At 44.3% G+C, this 21,568-nt stretch overlaps 1 long non-coding RNA gene across 4 annotated transcripts; it reads left to right on the top strand.

The window, feature by feature from the left end:
• The first annotated feature begins 3,500 nt into the window (after positions 1 to 3,500).
• Positions 3,501 to 20,917, top strand: LOC112673970 (uncharacterized). 4 transcript variants are annotated; one of them, XR_007405633.1, is made up of 3 exons: positions 3,648 to 3,902; positions 4,389 to 4,524; positions 20,542 to 20,917. It is a non-coding gene; the product is annotated as an uncharacterized LOC112673970 (long non-coding RNA). The 4 variants fall into 4 exon arrangements; XR_007405632.1 differs by lacking the exon at positions 20,542 to 20,917 and adding an exon at positions 7,630 to 7,857; XR_004809146.2 differs by lacking the exons at positions 3,648 to 3,902; positions 20,542 to 20,917 and adding an exon at positions 3,501 to 3,641 and having other exon boundaries at positions 4,389 to 4,559.
• The last annotated feature ends 651 nt before the right edge of the window (positions 20,918 to 21,568 follow it).

Genomic DNA, 21,568 nt, shown 5'->3' with positions numbered 1-21,568 from the left:
TTGTCTAGTCACTGGTCCTGGTTGTGTCCCTGAGGCTGTTCAAATGACCACCACACCTAGGTCTTCCAGATGTTCAAGTCCTCTCTTCTGGCTGAATGCCTGCAGTCCTCCAAACATCTCTCCTGGGAACTGCTTTCAAGTCTGTTTGTCACCCTGGCTGTTGCTGACCAGCCTGTGGTCAGACTCATTTGTGGCTTTCTTCAGCTGGGCCTTCAGAGCTAACCTTGCCCCCCTGGTCTTGCCTGAACTTGCCTGCTATTCTCCACACCAGTTAAGAGCTGTTGGCATAGATGGGGTGGCTGGTGTGTAATTCCTCACTCAGCCCTACCTCTCTTGCTGCATGGAACCAAATTGGGATTCTGGAATAGCCCATTTGTGGCAAATAATGTTTGCCTTGAGAATGGAAACAGATGAGGTAGCAGAATGGAAACCCAGTGCTTATAGGCAGATAGGCTCAGTTCCTGGGGCAGCTGGGAGACAGAAGTGTTGAGGAGGAAAGTCCTAGTTGGCCACAGGTCAGGTGAAGAGCATGAGGCCATGGGGAAACTCTGAAGACAAATACTGCAGAAACCATGGCATACTTTAGGTATACTGTGGTCTCGATGCTTGTCAGAGTCCAGTGGGAGGCAATGCTGGGCTCTCCTCCCAGATCTCCCCCCCCTGAGCTGGTGCCTGTGGGTTTCTGTTCTTTTGCCTGACACTGGGCTGTGGCTTGCAGACATTTTCCCATCATTAGTTCTACATGCTGTTATTTGGACAAGTTTAGGCTGAAACATATTCCTGAATGCTTTGCACACTCATGCTTATCACTACAGCCTTTATTCTGCAGCAAAAGCTGCATCATCAAATGGTGGCCCTCTAATATCATAGGACAGAGGGTCAGGTGGAACTGCAATATGCCAGAGAGCATCCAGGGGTGTGCCCAGGGTGTAGAACCCACATCCTAGCAGAGTAAGAGAAAATATGTCTTAAAACAAAACAAAACAAAACAAAAAAAAGGCATGGCCCAGGCACTGGGCTAGTCTCGGGGGCATAACCAGGAAGAAGACAGACCAATCAGCCCTTCTGAAAACTGTACACCCAAAGCAGTGGTCCTCAGACGTTGGTGAGCACCACTTAAATATGAAGGTATATGGGCTCCACCCCTCAGAGGATGCAGGGCAGGGCCTCAGAATGTGCATGTTCAGCATCTTCCAGTGTGACTGTGATGCAGATGGTCAGGTGACCATACTTTGAGAAATATTGGCTTGGGCCCTTCTATTACTCAAATTGTGGTCTGGGAGTCCCTGCCCCTGTCAGCATCCCTGAGAGCTTGTGAGACACACAGAATCTCAGTCTCTACCCCACCTTGTGAATCAAAATGAATAAACAAGATTCTCAAGAGGATTTGTGCGCATGTTAAAGTTTGGGAAGCATTGCCAATGCAAGATGTGAGGGAGCCTTGCTTTTTACCTTCTGTGTTGTTTTGTTTTTTTTAAGATTTTATTTTATTTTTTAAGGTTTTATTTATTTATTTACTCATGGAAGACACACACAGAGAGAGAGAGGCCTGAGAGACACAGGCAGAGGGAGAAGCAGGCTCCCTGCAAAGAGCCCGATGAGGGACTCCATCTCGGGTCTCCAGTATCATACCCTGGGCCCAAGGCAGCGCTAAACTGCTGAGCCGCCCAGGCTGCCTTACCTTCTGTATTGTTTTGATAAGAGAAGGAATGCTTTTGAGATGCCTGGGTGGCTCAGTTGGTTAAGCGTCTGACTCTTGGTTTTGGCTCAAGTCATAACCTTGGGATTGTGAGATAGAACACCATGTCAGGCCCCAGGCTGAGCTCCTTCCTCCTCTCCCTCTGCCCCTCCCTCTACTCACGCACTCTCTTTCTCAAATAAACTAAAAAAAAAAAAGAAAGAAAAGAAAGAAAATGCATTCATGTATTACTCAGTAATTAAAAATAAATTAATGAAAACCTTTGCACAAACCAGAAAAATCTTGGACAGGAATATTCATAGCAGCTCTAGCCATGAGTTCCAAACTGGAAACAGCCCAAATATCTAACAGGTGAATGGGTAAACAAAAGGTGGCATATTTGCAAAATGGACTACTACTCAGAACTACAAAGGAACAATCTGTAGCCTCACTTTCTGCCACAGGCACAGGTTAATGGAGGTGGTATTAAGTCAATTCAGCAGGAGTTTATGTTGGAAGTGGCTCTAAGGTTTTGGTGGCCTATGTGAGCAAACCAAAACCCAACCCTTTAAATACATTAAGGTTAAGAAATCGAAACCCAAAGGATAACCAACCACAGTCAAGAAGGCGTTCCCAAATGAGGTAAACACTAGGGAAAAGCTGTCTCAGAAAGCCAATCAGGCTTTAGGCTACAGTCCACCAAATAATTTCCTTTTTTGTTTCCCCACCTTTTCCGTATGTCTTCCAGTCTAACCTGTGGGAGGAGCACCCCTAACCACTGTTGGCTTCATGCTGCCAGACTCAAATAGGGTTTTACTCAAACTCTTACAGTGTTTAATATGCCTTCATTCGTTTTTTTACTCTTTTTTTTGAAAAATGGAATATAATTAACATACAATGTTCTATTAGTTTCTGCATTTGTCCATCTTTTAACAAGGATTAAAAGCGTATCTCTGGAGCCAGATTGCGTGGGTTCTGTTTCCAGTTCCATCACCTGCTCGCTGTGTGACCTTAGACACATTTCTTAACCTGTGCCTGGGTTTCCTTGTTTGTAAAATAGAAAAAAATAATAGTTTCTGTCTCAAAGAGTGAGCATTTTATTTATTTGACAGAGAGAGACCACAAGCAGGGGAGCATCAGGTGGAGGTAGAGGGAGAAGCAGACTCCCCATCGAGTAGGAAGCCCAAGGGGGAGTGAGGGGGCTTGATCCCAGGATCCTGAGATCATGGCCTGAGCCGAAGACAGATGCTCAACCAGCTGAACCACCAGGCACCCCAAGAGTGAGCATTTTAAAAAGTTATATTATTGTAAAGCTTTTAGAATAGCACCTAGCACATAGTAGGAATAGAGGCTGCTGTTAGGCAACAGACTTGAGCAATGAAGTATAGAACAAGACAAAAGGGCCCACAGTGACCCCCAGTGCTGAATCCAGACAGGACCATCAGGACCCACCTCACAATATCATCAGTTACGGCCCTAACTGACCAACGGGCTACTTACAACCAGGCACAGTACCAGAAAAGGGAAATTCCATGCATTCCCACACCTCCTCACCCTCCTTTAAAGACAGCCCCCATCCACTCCTTCCTTGTTGGGGCCTCTCCTCTGCTGGCCTGTCCCCACACCTCCATTGCCGAGTGTTCAGTAAACTTCTATCTCCTTTGTTCTGCTATGGGTGGCTTTCACTGCCCATGCCCTACATTTGGGAGTCCCCATCTGATTGGGAGAGGCACCACAGTAGGCACTAATAAATGTTGGCTATTACTGTTTAATAAATGCAAATTTAATCCACACCATTTATTCCCCCAAGGTAGCCATGGAGATCATTTTTATCGACTTGTTACAAGCTAAGAACTCTGAGTTCTCTATCTTTTATGACACGTTGATTCTAGAAGTAACTTCTGACTCCATTCCAGCTGTCTTCACTGATGGAGGATTCTGGGGGAATGGCTATAGGGGAGAGGTGAGCAGGAGCTGGAGTAGAATGGGCTGTAAAGTTGGGGCTCAGCCTGGGTCTGGGACAGTTTCAATCTGTGGTTGAGAAGACAAGCTCAAATCCATTCCCACCAGGAACCTTTGTTGAGCCTCTGGCTCTTGCCAGTCTCTGGCGGGTTGGGGTTCTGACTGCCTAATCTCTATGAGCACCTCAGTCTCCACCTCTGAAAAATGGGGCTGATCCTAGCTCCCAGCGCTGAGGTAGAGATCAGTCATATGAGAAGCTGAGGTGAGAAGGCATGACGAACTCTTGGGGCTTACTTTGGTTTGGATTCCTCTGGAAGCAGATCCTAAGACAGGATGAAAGTGCAAGTAGTTTATCTGGGAGGTGGTCGCAGGAAATCTTCCTGTCCTCTGGGAGAAGACATGGCGGGGAAGGGAAGAAAGCCAGGAAAGGGTGCATGATTGGGCTTATGACAGTGGTGACATCTGCAGTTTTAAGTCCCCTGGGGACTCTGGGAGCCAGCAGAACACACCTCAGACCAAGGGGGGAGGAAGCTGCATTATCTATGTATCAGTGGGCCAGCTGTGTTGGTCCAGGCTACTTCCAGCTTCGTGTGGCCAAGGTCTCCCACAGTTAGAAATCAAGCCCTGGGCGGAGAAATGCAGGTATTCCCAGCAAAGGTGTTCAACTTTGGCTTGTGGAGGGGAGTGTTGAGATAACAGAGCAGCAACTCAGCTCAACCTGCCTCTCCTTGCAATTCTGCTTTCACAGCATCTTCTCCTGATCAGAATTTATGGATACACGGCTTCTAGTCAACTGACCTGGGGCCGCTTCTGTTGCACAGCCCACTCCAGCTGGCCCCCCAGTCGTCTTCCCTCAGGGTTGTCACTCTGCCCTTCCCACAAAGGTTCGATAATATAACCAACAGAAATAATAACCCTGCCTCAGATTGCAGATTAGCACATGAATGCCTGTTTATCACATGAAAGGCCTCCTGATCCAGCTGGAGGAAAACATCCAATAGGAGACCAGACGGACTGCAGCTCTGAGATCAGTCTGGTGGAGTCTCCTGGCCCAGTGACTCACTCCTGATGTGGGGTTGTGGGCTGTTTCCAGTGTCAGTGTCAGTGTTTCAAAACTTTGACCATTAACATTTTGGACATGATTTGGAGCAGGGAAGGGACATCTACAAGGGGAGTGTGGAGGGCTTTGGGATTATCCAACTTTATACTTTTCCAGCAGTGTGACAAATCTCCTGTCCTTGAGCCTCATTCCTCATCTGTAAAATGGATGTAATCAATCGTAGGATGAGCCTCCTAGAGTTGAGTTGAGTTGAGTTGAGTAACTAAGTGTATCTTCAGTGCCTGGTGTGGTGTAGACCAGGGCAGGGCAACCTTTCTCTGTAAAGGGTCAGGCAGTCAATAGTCTGGCTTTGTGGGTACTTATTCAAATCTCCCCCTGTGGCTGTCTGTCAATACTATAAAAAAAGGCATTGACCCCTGGGGTAGGGAATGGGCAGAATAGGGGAAGATTTTATTTCTCCCTCTTAGAGGAAAAAAAAATTTTTTAAAGATTTTATTTATTCATTCATGAGAGACACAGAGAGAGGCAGAGACATGGGCAGAGGGGGAACAGGCTCCCTGTGGGGAGCCCAATGCAGAACTCGATCCCAGGACCCTGGGATCACGACCCAAGCCAAAGGCAGATGCTCAACCACCAAGCCACGCAGGGGTCCAGAAAAAAATATTTCTTACTATTTTTCTGTCTTCCTCGGGGCTCACCATAGGGCTTGTCGTGTAGTAGGTGCTCAAGAAATGTTTACTGAAGACAGACAACATATGACACAGGGAAGAAAAAGGCCTTTGGAATCAAAAACAGACCGGGGTCTAAATCAACATCTTCCTTACGTGACCTATTTGGAGGGAAAATTGTTCATGACATTTGTTAAGAACCCATAAGCAAACTTAATTCAGGGGGGGCATGGGGGTAGGTGTGGAGGTGACTGGTGTGGGGTGTGTGGTAGGGGAGGGAGAATGAGGTCACCTCCCAACACAACAAAGACAAGTAATTTATAGCTGAAGAGCAGGGGGTGGTCAGTGGATGGGATATTACTAAGAGGAAACACCAGGCAGAACGCCTGGGTGACTCAACAGTTGAGCGCCTGCCTTCAGCCCAGGGTGTGATCCTGGAGTCCCGGGATCGGGTCCCACATTGGGCTCCCTGCATGGAGCCTCCTTCTCTCTCTACCTCTCTCTGCCTCTCTCTCTCTCTGTCTCTCATGAATAAATAAATAAAATCTTAAAAAAAAAAAAAAAGGAAACACTAGGAGTAAGGGGGATTCTGGTTAAAGTGAGCTAACAGGACTCTTGCTGAAGGCAGGCCAGGGTGGCTAGCCAGACCTGAGGAGGGGGGTGGAGGATGGGGGATGTAGTTGGACATTGAGGAGGATCAGATATATTTTTTTAAATTTTCTTTTAATTTTTATTTATTTATGATAGTCAGAGAGAGAGATAGAGGCAGAGACACAGGCAGAGGGAGAAGCAGGCTCCATGCACTGGGAGCCCGATGTGGGATTCGATCCCGGGTCTCCAGGCTCGCGCCCTGGGCCAAAGGCAGGCGCTAAACCGCTGTGCCACCCAGGGTTCCCTGAGGAGGATCAGATATTAACGGTGAGGGATCCTGTTCAACTTTAGCAGGATTCTTGCTAAGATTGTATGTATCAACAGAAACGAACATAGAATCCCCGAAGTCAGGGCCTAGTTGGAAAAAGGGTCCGGAGGAGCCTGATTGCGGTTTGGACAAGGAGAAACTCTGTCACTTAACCTAAGCCACTTCCTCTCTCTGAGCCTCTGAGCCTATAAAACTGGCAGAGACATAGTACTTGGTGCACGAGATCGTTGTGAGTATTGCTGGTGATGGCAGGGAAAAGTGCAGAGGCTGGACAAATATTCTCTAAAAAGAAAGCATGAATCGTGTCTCCACTTTTCATGATTTTCACCACGGCTTTCAACCCTTAGTCCCATCCCTCTGGATTGAGGGCTAGCTCTTGTCTTCTCCTGTCTAGGCAAACAGCTTTTCTTGGGCTCCAGGGGTGGGTGGAGGAAAGAGAAGACTGTCTGTAGAGAGGGTGAGAGGAAAGTCATGCTCCTTGTTCTGAATTCAGGGCCAGGCTGGCAGTAACTGCAGACAATCAGTTTTTGCCCTAAGGGCTCAGTGTCTGCTGTAAAGAATTAATGGCCAGGAAAGGTGTCCGCCAATTATTTTTCAACTCTAGGTGCAGAGATTACAGAAACACAGACAGCCCATTTTAGATGGAGGCCTCCTAGTGCTGGCTGATAATTACCCCTACTGACTTCCCTCCAGGGAGAGTGCTGGAGTCAGGGGTTTCTCCTTCAAGGGCATGCTGAGACTTCTGAGTATGTGCAGAACATTCTATATTTCCACAGAGAAAAGGGCAAGGGAAGGAAAGACACACATTTGTCTTGGTTTCGTTGCCCTAGATGCAGGCCCTGAGAAAAAGATTGGAGTACATGAGATTTACTTGAGAGTTGATCCTGGGAAACATCAGTAGGAAGGTAGGGAAGTGAAGTGGGGGTAGGGACAGAGCTTAGAGGTGTGTTGTCAAGCCAGTAACACTGTGGGTGATGGAGCTTAATCTCCCCTGGGGACTCTGGAAATGGTGATCTATCTATCTATCTATCTATCTATCTATCTATCTAATCTCAAAATTAACACATCTAAGAGCCAAGGGACCTGGGATATCTACATATGGGCTCCAGTGGATGGTTGGTTAAGGGCTGCCATAGGGGTGTTCATTACCCAGGCCTCCTGCCATATCTTACATGGCGGCCAGGACAGTTCTCGGGCAGGAATGCAGGTGTTGACAGCTGGGGTCCCTGGAATGGTAAGGCCTTGGATGATTCAAGCCAGGCACCAACGGGTCCATTACAACATGTACTGAAGACCCACTCTGGTCCAGGCACTTAACATCTGCCATCCCATTTAATTCCAGCATGCATCCAAGACTGCATCTTAATTGACCTCTTCTCAGACCTGCTCCTCAGGGCTGGAACTAGAGCAAGTGAAGCCCTTGTACCTGGTTCAACATTTAAGAGGGCACCAAACTCCACAGGTGTCAAATAATTTTAATAAAGTATTTTTTTAAAAACGAAGTGAATGCAAACAAAAAAAAAAAATCCATGATGGACAAAGTACTTGAATTTTAAATTTTAAGCTGAGCCATATTGAAGCCCAAAGCAAAAGGAAAAATCAGTAATACTGATCGTGTTCATCATGGATTTTGTTTTGCATTAATTTTGATTAAAAATTACTGCATTAAAACATTTATCTTGATTACTGAGGGTTTTTGGCAACACCCTTGTGTGTGGTGGCTGAGGCAAGCACTTCATCTCACCGTAGCCCTGGCCCTACACGGGCCCCATCTTGGTAGATTGCACTTAGTCCACTCAGTGGCTCAAGCCAGGAATCTGGGGCTCCTTCTGGCACCATCCCCAGCTGCACCATTATGATCTTTCAGACCCACCTCCATGCATCTTTCAAATTTGCTCTCTTTTCTCCATCTTCATTGCCATGAATCCTGCACAAAAGAAGTCCCCATTTGTGGTCTCCCTTTGCAGACAAGAATGGTTTCTTGTATTTCTCTGCAAACTATGATATGTTTACTCAGGTCAGTGCTGTGGCAGATAAGATAGTGGCTATTTCTCTGGCCCTCTCCGTTCCTTTCCTTCCCGAGGTCCAGGTCCTCCCACATCCATGTAAGTTCTCCTTGAGCATGAAATGCCTTATTCCTGTAGAACTTGCAGAGGCTCTGCTTTTGTGATGGTGTTCTGACAGATACCCGAAGCCTCCTGCTATTTCTTTACTATCTTGGCTGGTCCAAGTGGGCATGGGGGAATCAAAAGGCACAGTGTCCTTTTAGAGCTTCAGTGAAGCAATGACCCCTCTGATCTTGTCTTTTTCCCTCCCCTACTGGGAGTGCAATTTCCTTACCTTCCCATTTTTGGGGCTGAGTTCGAGGGAGGTAGGGGCATGAGTCCCTGACACCAGGCAGTGTCTTTTTCTAATTCACATTCTCTCTGAGTCTCCTTCCTTCTTGTTTTCACCCCCAGGTCTGGAAGAGACCACTATCTTCTCACAGGATGGGCACCTCCCTGACCTCATTTCCCTAATCCTATCACATGACAGCTTATCTAACTTTGGGCTCAGACTTCCACACTTCCCTTAATTTGTAGGGTAGGTTCTGGAATTTTAGTATATGTGCTGCCGAAGCGAGCACGGTAGGTTCTGGAATTAAGAAACTTTTTTCTCTCAGGCTAGGTCTTAAGACTACTGTCTCTGTATAGCCTCAAAGCTAAACTACGATCTTTTGATTGCAGATGGTCTCTGCACTCCTCTTAAAAGTAATAAATGTCCTTGATCCAATGGGTCGAGGAGTGGTGGGGTAAGGAGACACAGAACATCATGATTCATGAAGATGCAGTATAGATGGATCCGTTTGATAGTTTCAAAAACATTATCTCTTTTATGCAGGCAAATAGGTTCCCCAGTTCTCAATACCTTTGCTCACCTCCTGGGCATTCACTATTTCTGGAGAGTTTTGGCACGTTCTCTCCTTTCACATTACCTCCCCACATCAGGCTTAAGGAACTGCTCTGCTCTTTTACTTAAGTTCTGAGTGGATAAAGTAGGTCCTTGAATCACTGGCAGTGAAATCCCAACTTCTGGTGGGAACTTGAGTGAGGAAGAGGGGGCCCTGGGTTCCACTCTTGGACTTGAGCCTAAAACCCTGGAGTGGAAACGGGGGAAATAGGACCCACATGAATTGTTGCGAGGATTCAATAGAATAATGGGGGTGCAGTGAGGCTTTGCAGAGCAGCTGGCGTAGACCGCAGGCTCACTCTGTGCCTGTTTCCTCCCCTCCCTCCTCCACTGCCCTGCCTCCCCAGCCTCCTGCTGTCCCCTGTCTTGTGAGCTGAGCCTCCTTGTTCCAGAGTTCTGGGCTTCCATAAACAGAACTTAGTACTAAATTGGAAGGGGAGGCGGGCGGGGGGTGGGGGTGAGTGGGTGACGGGCACTGAAGGGGGGCACTTGATGGGATGAGCACTGGGTGTTATTCTGTATGTTGGTAAATTGAACACCAATAAAAAATTAATTTATTAAAAAAAATAAATTTGTTAACCTGCTCAGCAAAGTTCACTCAGCTCTGGAGCACCAGCCCATCCTGCTGCTATTGAACAGCATAGCGATTAGGCATAAGTGGGCTGTGGCTACACAAATGAATTTTTTTTAAGTAGGCTCAGCACAAGCCCAATGCGACGCTTGAACTCACAACCATGAGATCATGACCTGAGCCAAGAGTCAGACGCTCAACTGCCTAAGCCACCCAAGTGCCCCACAAATGACTACTAATGCAAGTTTCTCAGCAACGAGCCAGGTGTTTTGGTTTCTAGTGCTGTGATTGATTTTGGAGCTGAAGATTTCCCCAATGCCATTTGACTATTTGGTAATCATTATTATTATACACCCACATATACATATATACACACATAAACACACTCATGAGTTTTGGGTCCTGGGTTCCGGCATCTGGGAATCCTGGGTTAGCAGACATGTTAAGGGTTAAGAAAGTTGGGTAGGAGAGCTCTTAGAATGTGCCAGACGGGTTAAGAAAGTTGGGTAAGAGAGCTCTTAGAATGTGCCAGATGCCAGTCTAGGTACCTACAGTTTCCCTCCCCCACACCCCAGGTCTATGTACTTGCTGAGTCCTCAGAGCTTGGGGCTTACTTTGTCAGACCTGTACTGATTCCTCCACACAGAAGGGTGGCTGGATCTGCTGATATCTAACTCTTAGGTCCTGAATTTCTCCTCCCTTCTGTCCTATGTGCCACAGTCACAGTGACCTCCTTTTGATGACTAGAACACATCAACCTATTTCCCTCCTCTGTCCCATCACCTCCTGCTAATCCCTCTGAATTGTTGCTTCTCCTCTCCTCTCTTCCCATGGCTGGCTTCTCATCTTTCAAGTCTTAGCTCACATGTCACCTCTTCAGGGAAGTCTTCCTTGACTACCCTATCTAAAGAAAGTCTTCCTAAAATTATTTATCATAGCATCTCACTTGCTTCCTTGATAGCATCTGTCATGAACTGTAATTTTTAAATCCATTTTAAAATTTATTTTTCTGTTCCTTCAGATTGTACACTCCATGAGAGCAAGAGCCACTATTGTTTTGTTCCCTATGCTATCCTCAGCACCTAGAGTAGTGCTGGCACATAGTAGATGTTTAATACATATTTGTGGCAGAGTGGTCCTCACCTCCCCTGTCCATTTTATTATCTTAAATGAACTTTGCAGGCAGCCCAGTGGGCCATCTGGTTGACTCACCTTGGGAATAATTTCTGGGGTCAAGTCTCCTTCTCTTTAGAAGCAGCTGGGCTTAGATCCTCCAACATATAGTGCTTGAGCCTCTGTGGGGCACCCATTGCCAAGACTAACCCCAGCAGGCTGCTTTCTTTCTAGTAAGCTCCTTTCCCTATATCTAGTGAGGCAGTAAGGGAGTAGAAATTAGAATTTGCAGATAATTTACTATATGATAGCTCTGTGAACTTGGGCACATTAATTTCTGTGGGCTGCAGTTTTCCTACCTCAAAAATGGGACTGATAGTAATGTAAGATCAAGATAATGCAAGATAAGTAATGCAAGATTTCTGAACTCCCCAGCACTAATGACATTTAGAGCTAGATAATTCTTTGTTGAGTGGTGTGTGTGTCCTATGCATTGTAGGTTAGTTAGCAGCATCTACCCACTAGATGCCAGCAGTGAACCCAGTTATGACAATCAAAAATGTCTTCAGATATTGCCAAATGTCCCCCAGGGGTAAAATCACATCTCCCTGCCTCCACTGAGAGCCTTAAAGGGTTGTTGATGGACTAAATAATGATATTGGTTATGTTAAGTGCTTAGACTAAGGATTTAATATATATATTTCAAATCTATTATTGTTATTATTGACATTACTATACCAAAGGCCAAAGGGAGTTTTAGGAAAGACAAGTACTTATAGGGAGGATGACTTATAGGGAGGATGACAAACCCAGGTAAACCCACTCCATTGCCAGTGGCGTGCTGGAGCCATCTTGTCCCTGCTTTTAAGCACCAATCATTAAATTTTCAGGAAATTTGCAAACCAATTGTTAAACATAGTCATCCTTGAAATTGGCAGTGGTAGGACTATTTACACCATGGGAATTAGCAAATGCTACACAGCAGAGCTTTATTTTCCGGGAGCCACCTGGCTACCACAACACTTCTTTGTGAACACATGAAATGACAAGATCTTGCAGTGGGTCTAATAACTACTGACATTTTCAAATTGTGATAAATATAAGTGACATTTTGAGATATCAGCAACATATGAAATATATGAAAATGTGATTCCATTGGTGACAAAGTCACAGGTACAGATTTGTTGCCCACATTCAGATTCGGAGGAAATGCTAAGTTTCGGTTAGAAGTAGGGAGAAAATAAAGATGCAAGTTTTTTTCATCCGTGGAGCTGCTGCATTCTATCCACCCACCTCAGTTAAGAACCTCTGCTCCAGGGATCCCTGGGTGGCGCAGCGGTTTGGCGCCTGCCTTTGGCCCAGGGCACGATCCTGGAGACCCGGGATCGAATCCCACATCGGGCTCCCGGTGCATGGAGCCTGCTTCTCCCTCTGCCTATGTCTCTGCCTCTCTCTCTTTCTCTCTCTGTGACTATCATAAATTAAAAAAAAAAAAAAAAGAACCTCTGCTCCAGTGGCCACATTCAGTGGTGAAATGTAAATGAGCCTGGGACTTAGAATCACGCAGACCTGGGTTTGAATCCCAGTTCTGTCAGTTGCTTAGCTAGGGGAGTCTTCATTTCCTCAATCTCTAAATGGGAATCTGAACTTCACAGGCTGTGGAGATTCGATAGAAATGACTTTAAGAGGGGCTGGGACCTGGTTGTGTGTGTGTGTGTGTGTGTGTGTGTGTGTGTGTGTGTATGCATGCATGTGTGCATGTAGGTAAGTGTGTGCATGTGCATGCACGTATATGTATGTGTGCAACTGTGCATGCACATATGTGTGGGTGTGCATATGTATGTGTGTATGGGTTGGAGGGGAGGAACTTCATACCATCTCTTCCATATCCCCACAGATCTGCAGAGATCTCTGAATCTGAGCAGCAGAGGTAGTGACAGACCTCACCCCAGATGGCGCTCCTGGTTCATCTTTATTTTTAGTTTCTGTCTGGATGAAAAATTTGCGATGTGCACACCGCGCAGAACACATAGAATTATGACTCACTTTTCACAAACTGTATTGTGGATTTCACATATTTTCATGCTTGATTTTCTACTATGTTGAAAACTGATACAAAAATGCTCTTTTCCTCTTCTCTGGGACATGGGGACATGTGTCCCAATGGGGAAGGGGCATCGGTTCCCCCTTCCTTCCCTTTTTGCCTTCCCGACCGCACAGTGAGGGAAGAACCACTGTCTTCCTTCCTCAGCCTGGAAGCTTCATTATTCCTCACACAGGACCATTTTTCCAGCTCATTAGAACCTGGAGCTAAGATAAAGGAGGGCAGAGCCATTAGGTAGCAATTTATATGTAAATGTGGAAGTTACTAGAGAAAGAGAATGGCCCACTGTTCTTTAGGAAGCATTCAAGTTGGGATCTTCTGGAAAGCTAGCATCACACAGGAGCCCGGTAATGCCCACCACCCATTTGCCAGGCTCTGGGTACATCTCCTTGTCTTCACACAGGAGGAGACTGAGGCCAAGGTGACACAGTGAGTGATGTGCAGGGCCAGGACCTAAGCTGCAGGTGGACCTCGAAGGTAGTGCATGGCCACTTTATGGGGTACCTCTAAGGGGAGTGGGCCTCTCTGACCAGCCTCACACTCTCCCTTCTCCTTACTTCAATTTTTGCAGCCTATTCAGACTCATCTGCTGGCTCATGAGCTCAGATCCAAGGGGGAAAGGTATTTTGTACACTCTGTTAAGATCTAATTAAACAGTTATCGTGCCCAGTGCTGTGCTGCGTATGTGTAGAGGACAGTCCCTAGCAAAGGAATACTCTGGGCTTGGTCCCAAGCTCTGATATTGAGGGGTCAGGAATTAAAATAGGGGATGCTAATAAGAAGGTGAGGGGGCGAAACTTTTGAAAGCTAAAGAAATTCTGGCTTTTCTCCAGGCTTTTCTTCACAATGGTCAATAGCCCAATCTCCACCCAAGCCCTGACCTTTTGGGAGTGACAGAGGGATGCGTGAGAGGGCAGGCTGTCACCCTAGGAGAAGCAGCCTGCCCTCTCTGACTTCTTTAGCCAGCTAGCAAATAGTTTTCTGAGGAGGGAAAGACATCCTCACTTCTGCCAAGGGTGAGTTTTCAATCTGCACCATCCACTAGCTTAGTCCCCTAGACTTTGAGCTTGACTCACAACAATACTCTCCCTCCTTAAGTATGAGGTGAAGACAGAGGCAAGGGGCTGGAAGTGGTGAGTTTTGGTGGAGGCTGAACATATACTTAAGCCAATATATCATTGAGCTTAGTCTTGAGAACAATGGGAAACCCTCAGAGTCTTAAGTAGAAAGCGATGTGGAAGTGATAGGATCAGATTTGTGGTTTAGAAAGATCTCTTTGGCTTCTCTGGAGGATGAATGGGAGGCAGTGAACAGAAAGTTAACAGGCAGCTTCAGCCATTTAGAAGAGAGATAAATGGTACTTGGACCAAGTGGAGGGGCAGACAGGAGGATGGATGGGATAGAAACCCAAGAGATAGACTTGATAGCACTTGGTGATTGATTGGCTGTGGGGCTGAGAGAGAGTGAGTAACACCCAAGCTTATGGCTTGAGCCACTGTATGGGCAGCCATGTCTGCTGTTTCCTGAGATCCACCTGCAGGATGAGAAGCAGTTTTTTATTGGGAAAGATGATAAAGTTAGTTTTGGCTGTGCTGAGTCTGATGAACCCATGGGACATCAAAATAGAGCTATCTTGTCAGAGCTCAAGAAGAATACTTCGGAGACATTGTTATATAGATGGCAATTAAATTGAGAAAAGGAAGGGTCTGAGGACAACATCCAGAGGAGGATGGTGGGAAGGATGGGAAAAGGAAGATTTCACAAAATTGATTGAGGAATGATGACCAAAGAGGCAGGAGTGGGGAGAAGGGTGTCATGGAGGTTGATGAAAGGGAGTGTTTCAAGGAGACAGGGTCAACAGTATAAAATGCTCAGGGAGGTCACATAATATGAGGACATGGCATGAGTAGGGGTTTGAGTGGTTTGAGGAGTGAATAGGAGGTGAGGATGTAGCAACAGTGTAGATAGCAAATTTCTCCTTCCCTCCCTGCTTTGCTTCCTTCCAACAAAAAGAAGGGAAGAAGAGTCATCTGGGGCCCTGCCACCCTGAAATGACCACTGCTAACATTGTGGTGCCCAGCCTTCTATGCATCACTTTAGGTATCACACACTGCATCCATAGAGAAACTTCAACTGAAATGGGATCACACACATGTTGTTTTTACCATAAATTTCCCCCTTTAACTCCACATCAGGACTCAAGTGCTTATTTTACTCTCTTTTCATAAGCTGTGTTAACCATTTAACATATGTTCTATATTTTTCTCTTTACATATGTAATCCCATGCAGGGTGTGTATGTGTGTGTGTGTGTATGTGTGTGTGATTGTTTTAAAAAGATCATATTCACACTTGCTTTTCTCCCTCAACTGTATCTCAGTGAAATTCCTTTACACTATCAGGAGGAGCTCTGATTCATTCTCTCTCTCTCTCTCTTTTTTTAAAAGTTTTATTTATTCTTGAGAGAGAGAGAGTTAGAGGCAGAGGGAGAAGCAGGCTTCCCACGGCCAGGGAGTCTGACTGGGGCTGCTTCCCAGGACTTTGGGATCATGACCTGAGCAGAAGGCAGATACTTAACTGACTGAGCTACTCAGGCACCATATATATATAATATATATGTATATATGTGTATACATATGTGTATATGTGTGTATATGTATACACATATATATACATATATATAAAATATTTATTTATTTTAGAGAGTGAGTAGGGGGAGGGGCAGAGGGAGAGAGAATCTTGAAGCAGTCTCCCTACTGAGTGTGGAGCCAGACATGAGACTTGACAAGGGGCTCAGTCCCAGGACCCTGGGATTGTGACCTGAGCTGAAGGCAGGTGCTTAACTGACTGATTCATTGTCACCTCTGATTCATTCTTTTTAATGGCCATGTAATAGTCCATGGTATGGATGTGCTGCACTTTATTGAGGTGAACCCCTACTGATGGATATTCATTTCTAGTTCTTGTTCACTAGAGACAACATTGCAATAAACATTCTTATACATATATTCTCATAGACTGGTATTTTTATTTCTATGGGATAGATTCCTGGGAATGAAATTGCTGAGTTGAAGAATATAAATATATGTATTTTTTCCCCTAAAACTTTATTATAAAAAGTTTCAAATATATGAACAAGTTGAAAGGATTATACATTTTACACTGATATTTCCATCACCTGTATTTACAATGAAACTTTGTTGTATTTGCCTATCATTTGCTAAATCATCTTTCATTAATCCATCTTATTTTTGGTGCATTTCAAAGGAAGTTATGGATATCAGTACACTTTACCTCTAAACATTTTAGCATGCATATTAACTTTAGCTTCAATATTTGTTTATAGATTTCTTTTCAGATACAACTTTTATAAAGTAGATTAATATGGTTAATTACATTGATTGGCTCTATGTAAGCTAAACCAAGTTTAGATTCCCAGAATACACCCAACTTGGTTATGATGTCTTTTGCTTTTGATATATGTTGTTGAATTCCATTTGCTAATATTTTATTAAGGATTTTGTGTCTGTATTCACGAAGGGGATTGGTCTGGATTTTTTTTCCCCATAGTTTTCTTTTAGGGTTTGTCACGAGGGTTGTGTTGGTCTCCTAAAATGAATTAGGAAGCGTTCTCTTTTTCCAATTTCTAAATTTTTCTAACTTTTTAATAAAACCCACTGGTGAAACCACATGCAGGTTTCTTTGTGGTTAGGCTTTAGATTATGGATTCAATTTATTATTAGCTCTCTGGCAATTTAGATTTTCTGTTTTATTATTTTTTAAATCAATTTTGGTAAGTCGTTTTTTTTCCAAGGACTTTGCCTATTTTATGTAGATTGTAAAAATAATTTTTAGCATAAACTTATTTATAATCCATTATTATTCCCTTAATATCTGTAAGATTTGTAAGGTTGTCTCCTCTTTCATTTCTGACATTGGTAACTTGTGTTCTTTTTCTTCTTTAGTCAAGCTAGGGCTTATTGATTTTTTTAAAGATTTGATTTTTAAGCCATCTCTACACCAAGTGTGGGGTTCAAACTTACACCCTGAGATCAAGAGTTGTAGTCTCCACTGACTGAGCCAGCCAGGTGCCCCCTAAGGTTGATCAATTTTATTAATCTTTTCAGAGAAATAGCTTTTGGCTTTGTTAATTTAACTCTATTGCTCATTTTCTATTTTGATGACTTCTGCAATGTTAAAAAAAATTCTGTTTCTACTACCTTTGAGTTTGCTTGGTTTTTCTTTTTCTAGCTTTTTTTTTTTTCTAGCTTCTTGAGGTGGAAACTTAGGTAATTTATTTTACATCTATTTTATTTTCTAGCATAAATATTTAGATTTTGAAAAACCGCCTAAACACTGCTTCAGCTGCATTCCACAAATTCTGATGTATTTTTATTATTTATATGAACATGTCTTAAAGTTCCCCTTATGATTTCTTCATTGACCCAATGATTATGAGTTTGTTGCTTCATATCCAAACATTTGTTTTTTTCTATATATCTAATTGCTAATAAGTTTATTCATTCATTCCCTCAGTCATTTAAATTGCTAATGATTTAAAATTTAAAAGTCATAGTCAGAAAAATGTATTCTGTGTTACTTCGATTTAATTTTATTGAGACTTGGTTAATGGCCCAGGATACAGTCTATCTTGGTAAATGTACCATGAGCATTTGAAAAAAATGTGTATTGTGCTATTGTTGGGTATAGTATTCTATTAATACAAATTAGATCAGGTGGTTTACATTATAGATTGTTCAAATCATCTACATTTTTAATGATTGAAAAAATTCAGTTGTTCCATCAGTCTCTGAGAGAGGAGTGTTAGATTTTGTTAATTTTTGATGCTTTTGGAAGCTCTAATATTAGGTGTAATTGTAATTTTTATGTCTTCCTGATGAAAATGGACAAAGGAAATTTTCTTCTGGTACTAAGTCCTTGAAATCCAGTATGTATGTGACACAGCACATCTCAACTCAGACTAACCACCTTTCAAATGCTCAGTAGCCACATAAAGCTAACGGCTACTGTACTGGACAGCACAGTCCCTAGAAAATCAGATAATGGGAGGTGAGGGAACTGCCTGGCAACACCCGCACTGAAGGAACACTGTAATTTCTTTGCCCCATTTCCAAGTGTTGGCCAATTTTTTGTAACATTACCCTCTGCTCATGATAGCCCTGAAAGCAACATTAGAAACTCGTAGGGAGGGAGAGGCTAATAAAGAGGTGATTGGGGATCCCTGGGTGGCTCAGCGGTTTAGCGCCTGCCTTTGGCCGAGGGCGCGGTCCTGGAGACCCGGGATCGAATCCCACGTCGGGCTCCCGGTGCATGGAGCCTGCTTCTCCATCTGCCTATGTCTCTGCGTGTGTCTCTCTCTCTCTCTCTCTGTGACTATCATAAATAAATAAAAATTAAAAAAAAAAAAAGAGGTGATTGGGTGAGAAAGGGCTCTGAAAGAGCAGGGGTATTGGTTTTGGGCTCAGGGGCAAGGTTCCCACTTGCCTATGTTATTTTTGTTCACATTTGAAAAGTGGGCCACTCTGGGTGGATGAATTAAAAAAGCCATGCCTATCTGGACATCTCATGCAAGGATGCGAGACTTGGAGAGGTGAGCTGGGTTTTACTTCATACTGGTACCTTGGCAGGAAGCTCTTGTGCGGTGCACAACCCACACAACTGTGGTATCAGGCCCTACCAGGGATGAGAACCAGCTTCAGATAGATAAATGATGGGATATTTTCCACTTTGGCAGGGAGGTGGGTGGGTAGGGGAGTTAGGGCACGTGGCCGGGGACAGGACAGGGTGAGGGGTATGGAAGGAGGTTGAGGGGGTTCTATTTGATGGCATTATTTTCATTACGAAGATGGAGAAATAGGCTGAGAGTGAGGGTCAGAGGTTTGGTGGGAGAGGTGGGTCTGAAATAGTCATTGTGGAAAAGATAAGAGGACAGACTAGAACAAGTCAAGTTTGTTGAGCCATGTCAAGGCCTGACAGACTTTTGTCTGGAGTGGAAGGCAGGAGAGGCTGAAAGTTAGAATGTGAGCAGTGAGCTCATCAGGGAAGTAGACTATCCTGAGGTACAGGTGTGTAGGAAGGCAGGTGTGCAGGAGGTACAGGTATGCAGGAGGTACAGGTGTGCAGAAGGGCAGGAGGTACAGGTGTGTAAGAGTGGAGGAGGTGCAGGAGGGCAGGAGGTGCAGGTGGACAGGAGGTCAGGAGGCACAGGTGTGCAGGAGGTACAGGTGTGCAAGTGTGTAGGCGTGGAGGAGGTGCAGGGTGGGCAGGAGGGCAGAAGGACAAGAATGGAGGGGCTGCATAAGGGCAGGAGGCCATCTTTTGGCCAAACACAAGACAAAACCCCAGCAGCTTTCTTTCACCCTTTAATGCATGCCTGCCCCTTTTCTAAGCACTTGACAAATATTGTCATTTGATTCTCAATTGTTACTTCCACTGGGCAGATGAGAAAAGCAAAGCACAGAAAGGGTAAGTGATTTGCTCAGAGTCACACAGCTAGTAAGTGGCAGAGCAAGGGTTGAACCTGGGCTAGATGGTTCTAGCAGCCTGCGGAAAGGATGATTTTGGTCCTGACTCCATCCCTCTCTACCTGTGGGAGGCCTTCCCTTCTACCAGAGGTGTGCTTGAGGTCATGGGATCAGTCTCAGGGATGAGGTAAAGCAATTTTTTAAAAGCCAAAAAGGAGTCGAACCATGCTTAGGTCATGATACCTTGTGCCCATAGGGAGGATCTGGGAACGGTGGGTCAGTCTGCTTTCTGCTCCAGGCTCAGAGACAGACCTGAGAGGCAAGGGAGCAGGGGTGTGAGGTCAGAAAGTGACACCCATCTTCTTCATTAGCTGGGGAGCAGGGCAGGTTAGGGGGAGTTTAGATCTCCAAGTCCTATCTCTACATGTAGAGCCCTCATGCAAGAGAAACCATTTTTTTCCATTTTCATTTTTTTTAATTTAGGAAAACATGCCAAAATCAGCTTTATAACAATCTCAGTGCTGGTTTTATGAAACGCAACATTTCCATTGAAGCCACCAGCAGAATCACTTCTGTCAGCCACCAGCCTTGTAAAAGGAATGAATGCATTTTCTGTGCCCATAATCATTCCTCTATGGGAATGAGGTCGATTTCAATGACTATCTAATAAAGGAATAACTTAGCATTCGAAAAAAAAAATCAGAATCTCAAGGAACCCTAGAGGCAAAAGGCAAAGGAAATTTGATCTGATGAAAACTGAGATCTTTTTTAAAGGAAAGCTTTATTTATTTATTTTTTTTTCAAAGGCAAAACTACATTTTAAAAACAGTAGGTTGGCTAATCAATAAATCTCTATTTAAGGAATTGAATACGGAACTGATTATACAGCTGGCAAAACCTCACTATTCCTACACATTCTGAGATGGTTTAATTTAGTGAAAGGTCTGAATCAGTTTGAAGCATGTGGTTTTGTAGCTCTGACGTGCTTAATTACCTTCAACTCAGACTAAGCTGAGAAACTCTTTTCTTTCAGATTCCAGCCTCCAGGGCCTGGGGGATCTTGCAGCAACAAGCTAATAAGGATGGTTTGTAATTAGCATATCAATTGTGCACTATTAATCACCCACTTCCTGATATTTGCACTGTTTATTGTACAGGAGGTATATTTTCATTTGTGGTCTGGTCCCTGTAGGTGTTTGTACACTTGGAGAAAGAGTCTTAACTCCCCTTCCCTCAACTCCAGGGTCACTAGTGCACCAGTAACATACAGAGAAGGAAACAAGCTTAGGGAAAAGAGGTGCCTTGTTCTGGGTTTCAAAGCTGAGCTGCTGCTAGAACACATCTCTTTCTGACTCCCAGTTCAGTGCTCTCTGTAATGAATGTCAAAGTACATGGTATAGGGTTATTAATAAGAGAATGTTAAAAAAAAGAAAGAGAATGGTTTGTTTGTGTTTTTGTCTTTTTTTAGAGAGGGAGAGAAGAGGGAAGGGAGAGGGGCAGAAGGAGAGAGAATCTCAAGCAGGGGCTGGATCTCACAATGCTGAGATCATGACCTGAGCCAAAATCAAGAGTCAGTTGCTTAACTGACTGAGCCACCTGGGCCCCCTCAAAGAAGAGAATCTTAGAAAATAGATTTCTGTTGGGTTTTAGACATTTCCCCTATAATCCTGCCAACTACTGATGTGGCCTATGTAATAATAACATGTATATAGCAGTTGTCACATACCAGCACCATTTCAAATACTGCATATAACCTCAATTAATCCTATCAACACCTTATATTATTGTGGTCCCCCATTTATACTTAGGGGAACTGAGGACCAAGTAAATTGCTTAACCCAGAGATTCCCACAATTTCTCTGTTCCCAGTATCTTAGCGTTTCAGTAAGTTTTTCAAGTGCCCAGAGGCCGAAAGAAACACCTAGTAGCCTTGTTTATGAAATAGTTAGGTCCAAACAACTTAAAAACAGTTATGTCATAGCAGCTTAGTAGCCATTTGAAAAAATAACTCCCATAAATTGAAAGACAACAATTTTATTCCATCTGAAATAATCGACATT

Source organism: Canis lupus, chromosome 24 (assembly GCF_003254725.2).
Source record: "Canis lupus dingo isolate Sandy chromosome 24, ASM325472v2, whole genome shotgun sequence".
Classification (NCBI taxonomy): domain Eukaryota; kingdom Metazoa; phylum Chordata; class Mammalia; order Carnivora; family Canidae; genus Canis; species Canis lupus.
The sequence above is the reverse complement of the archived record's forward strand: the minus strand, read 5'-3'. Positions and strand labels throughout refer to the sequence as shown.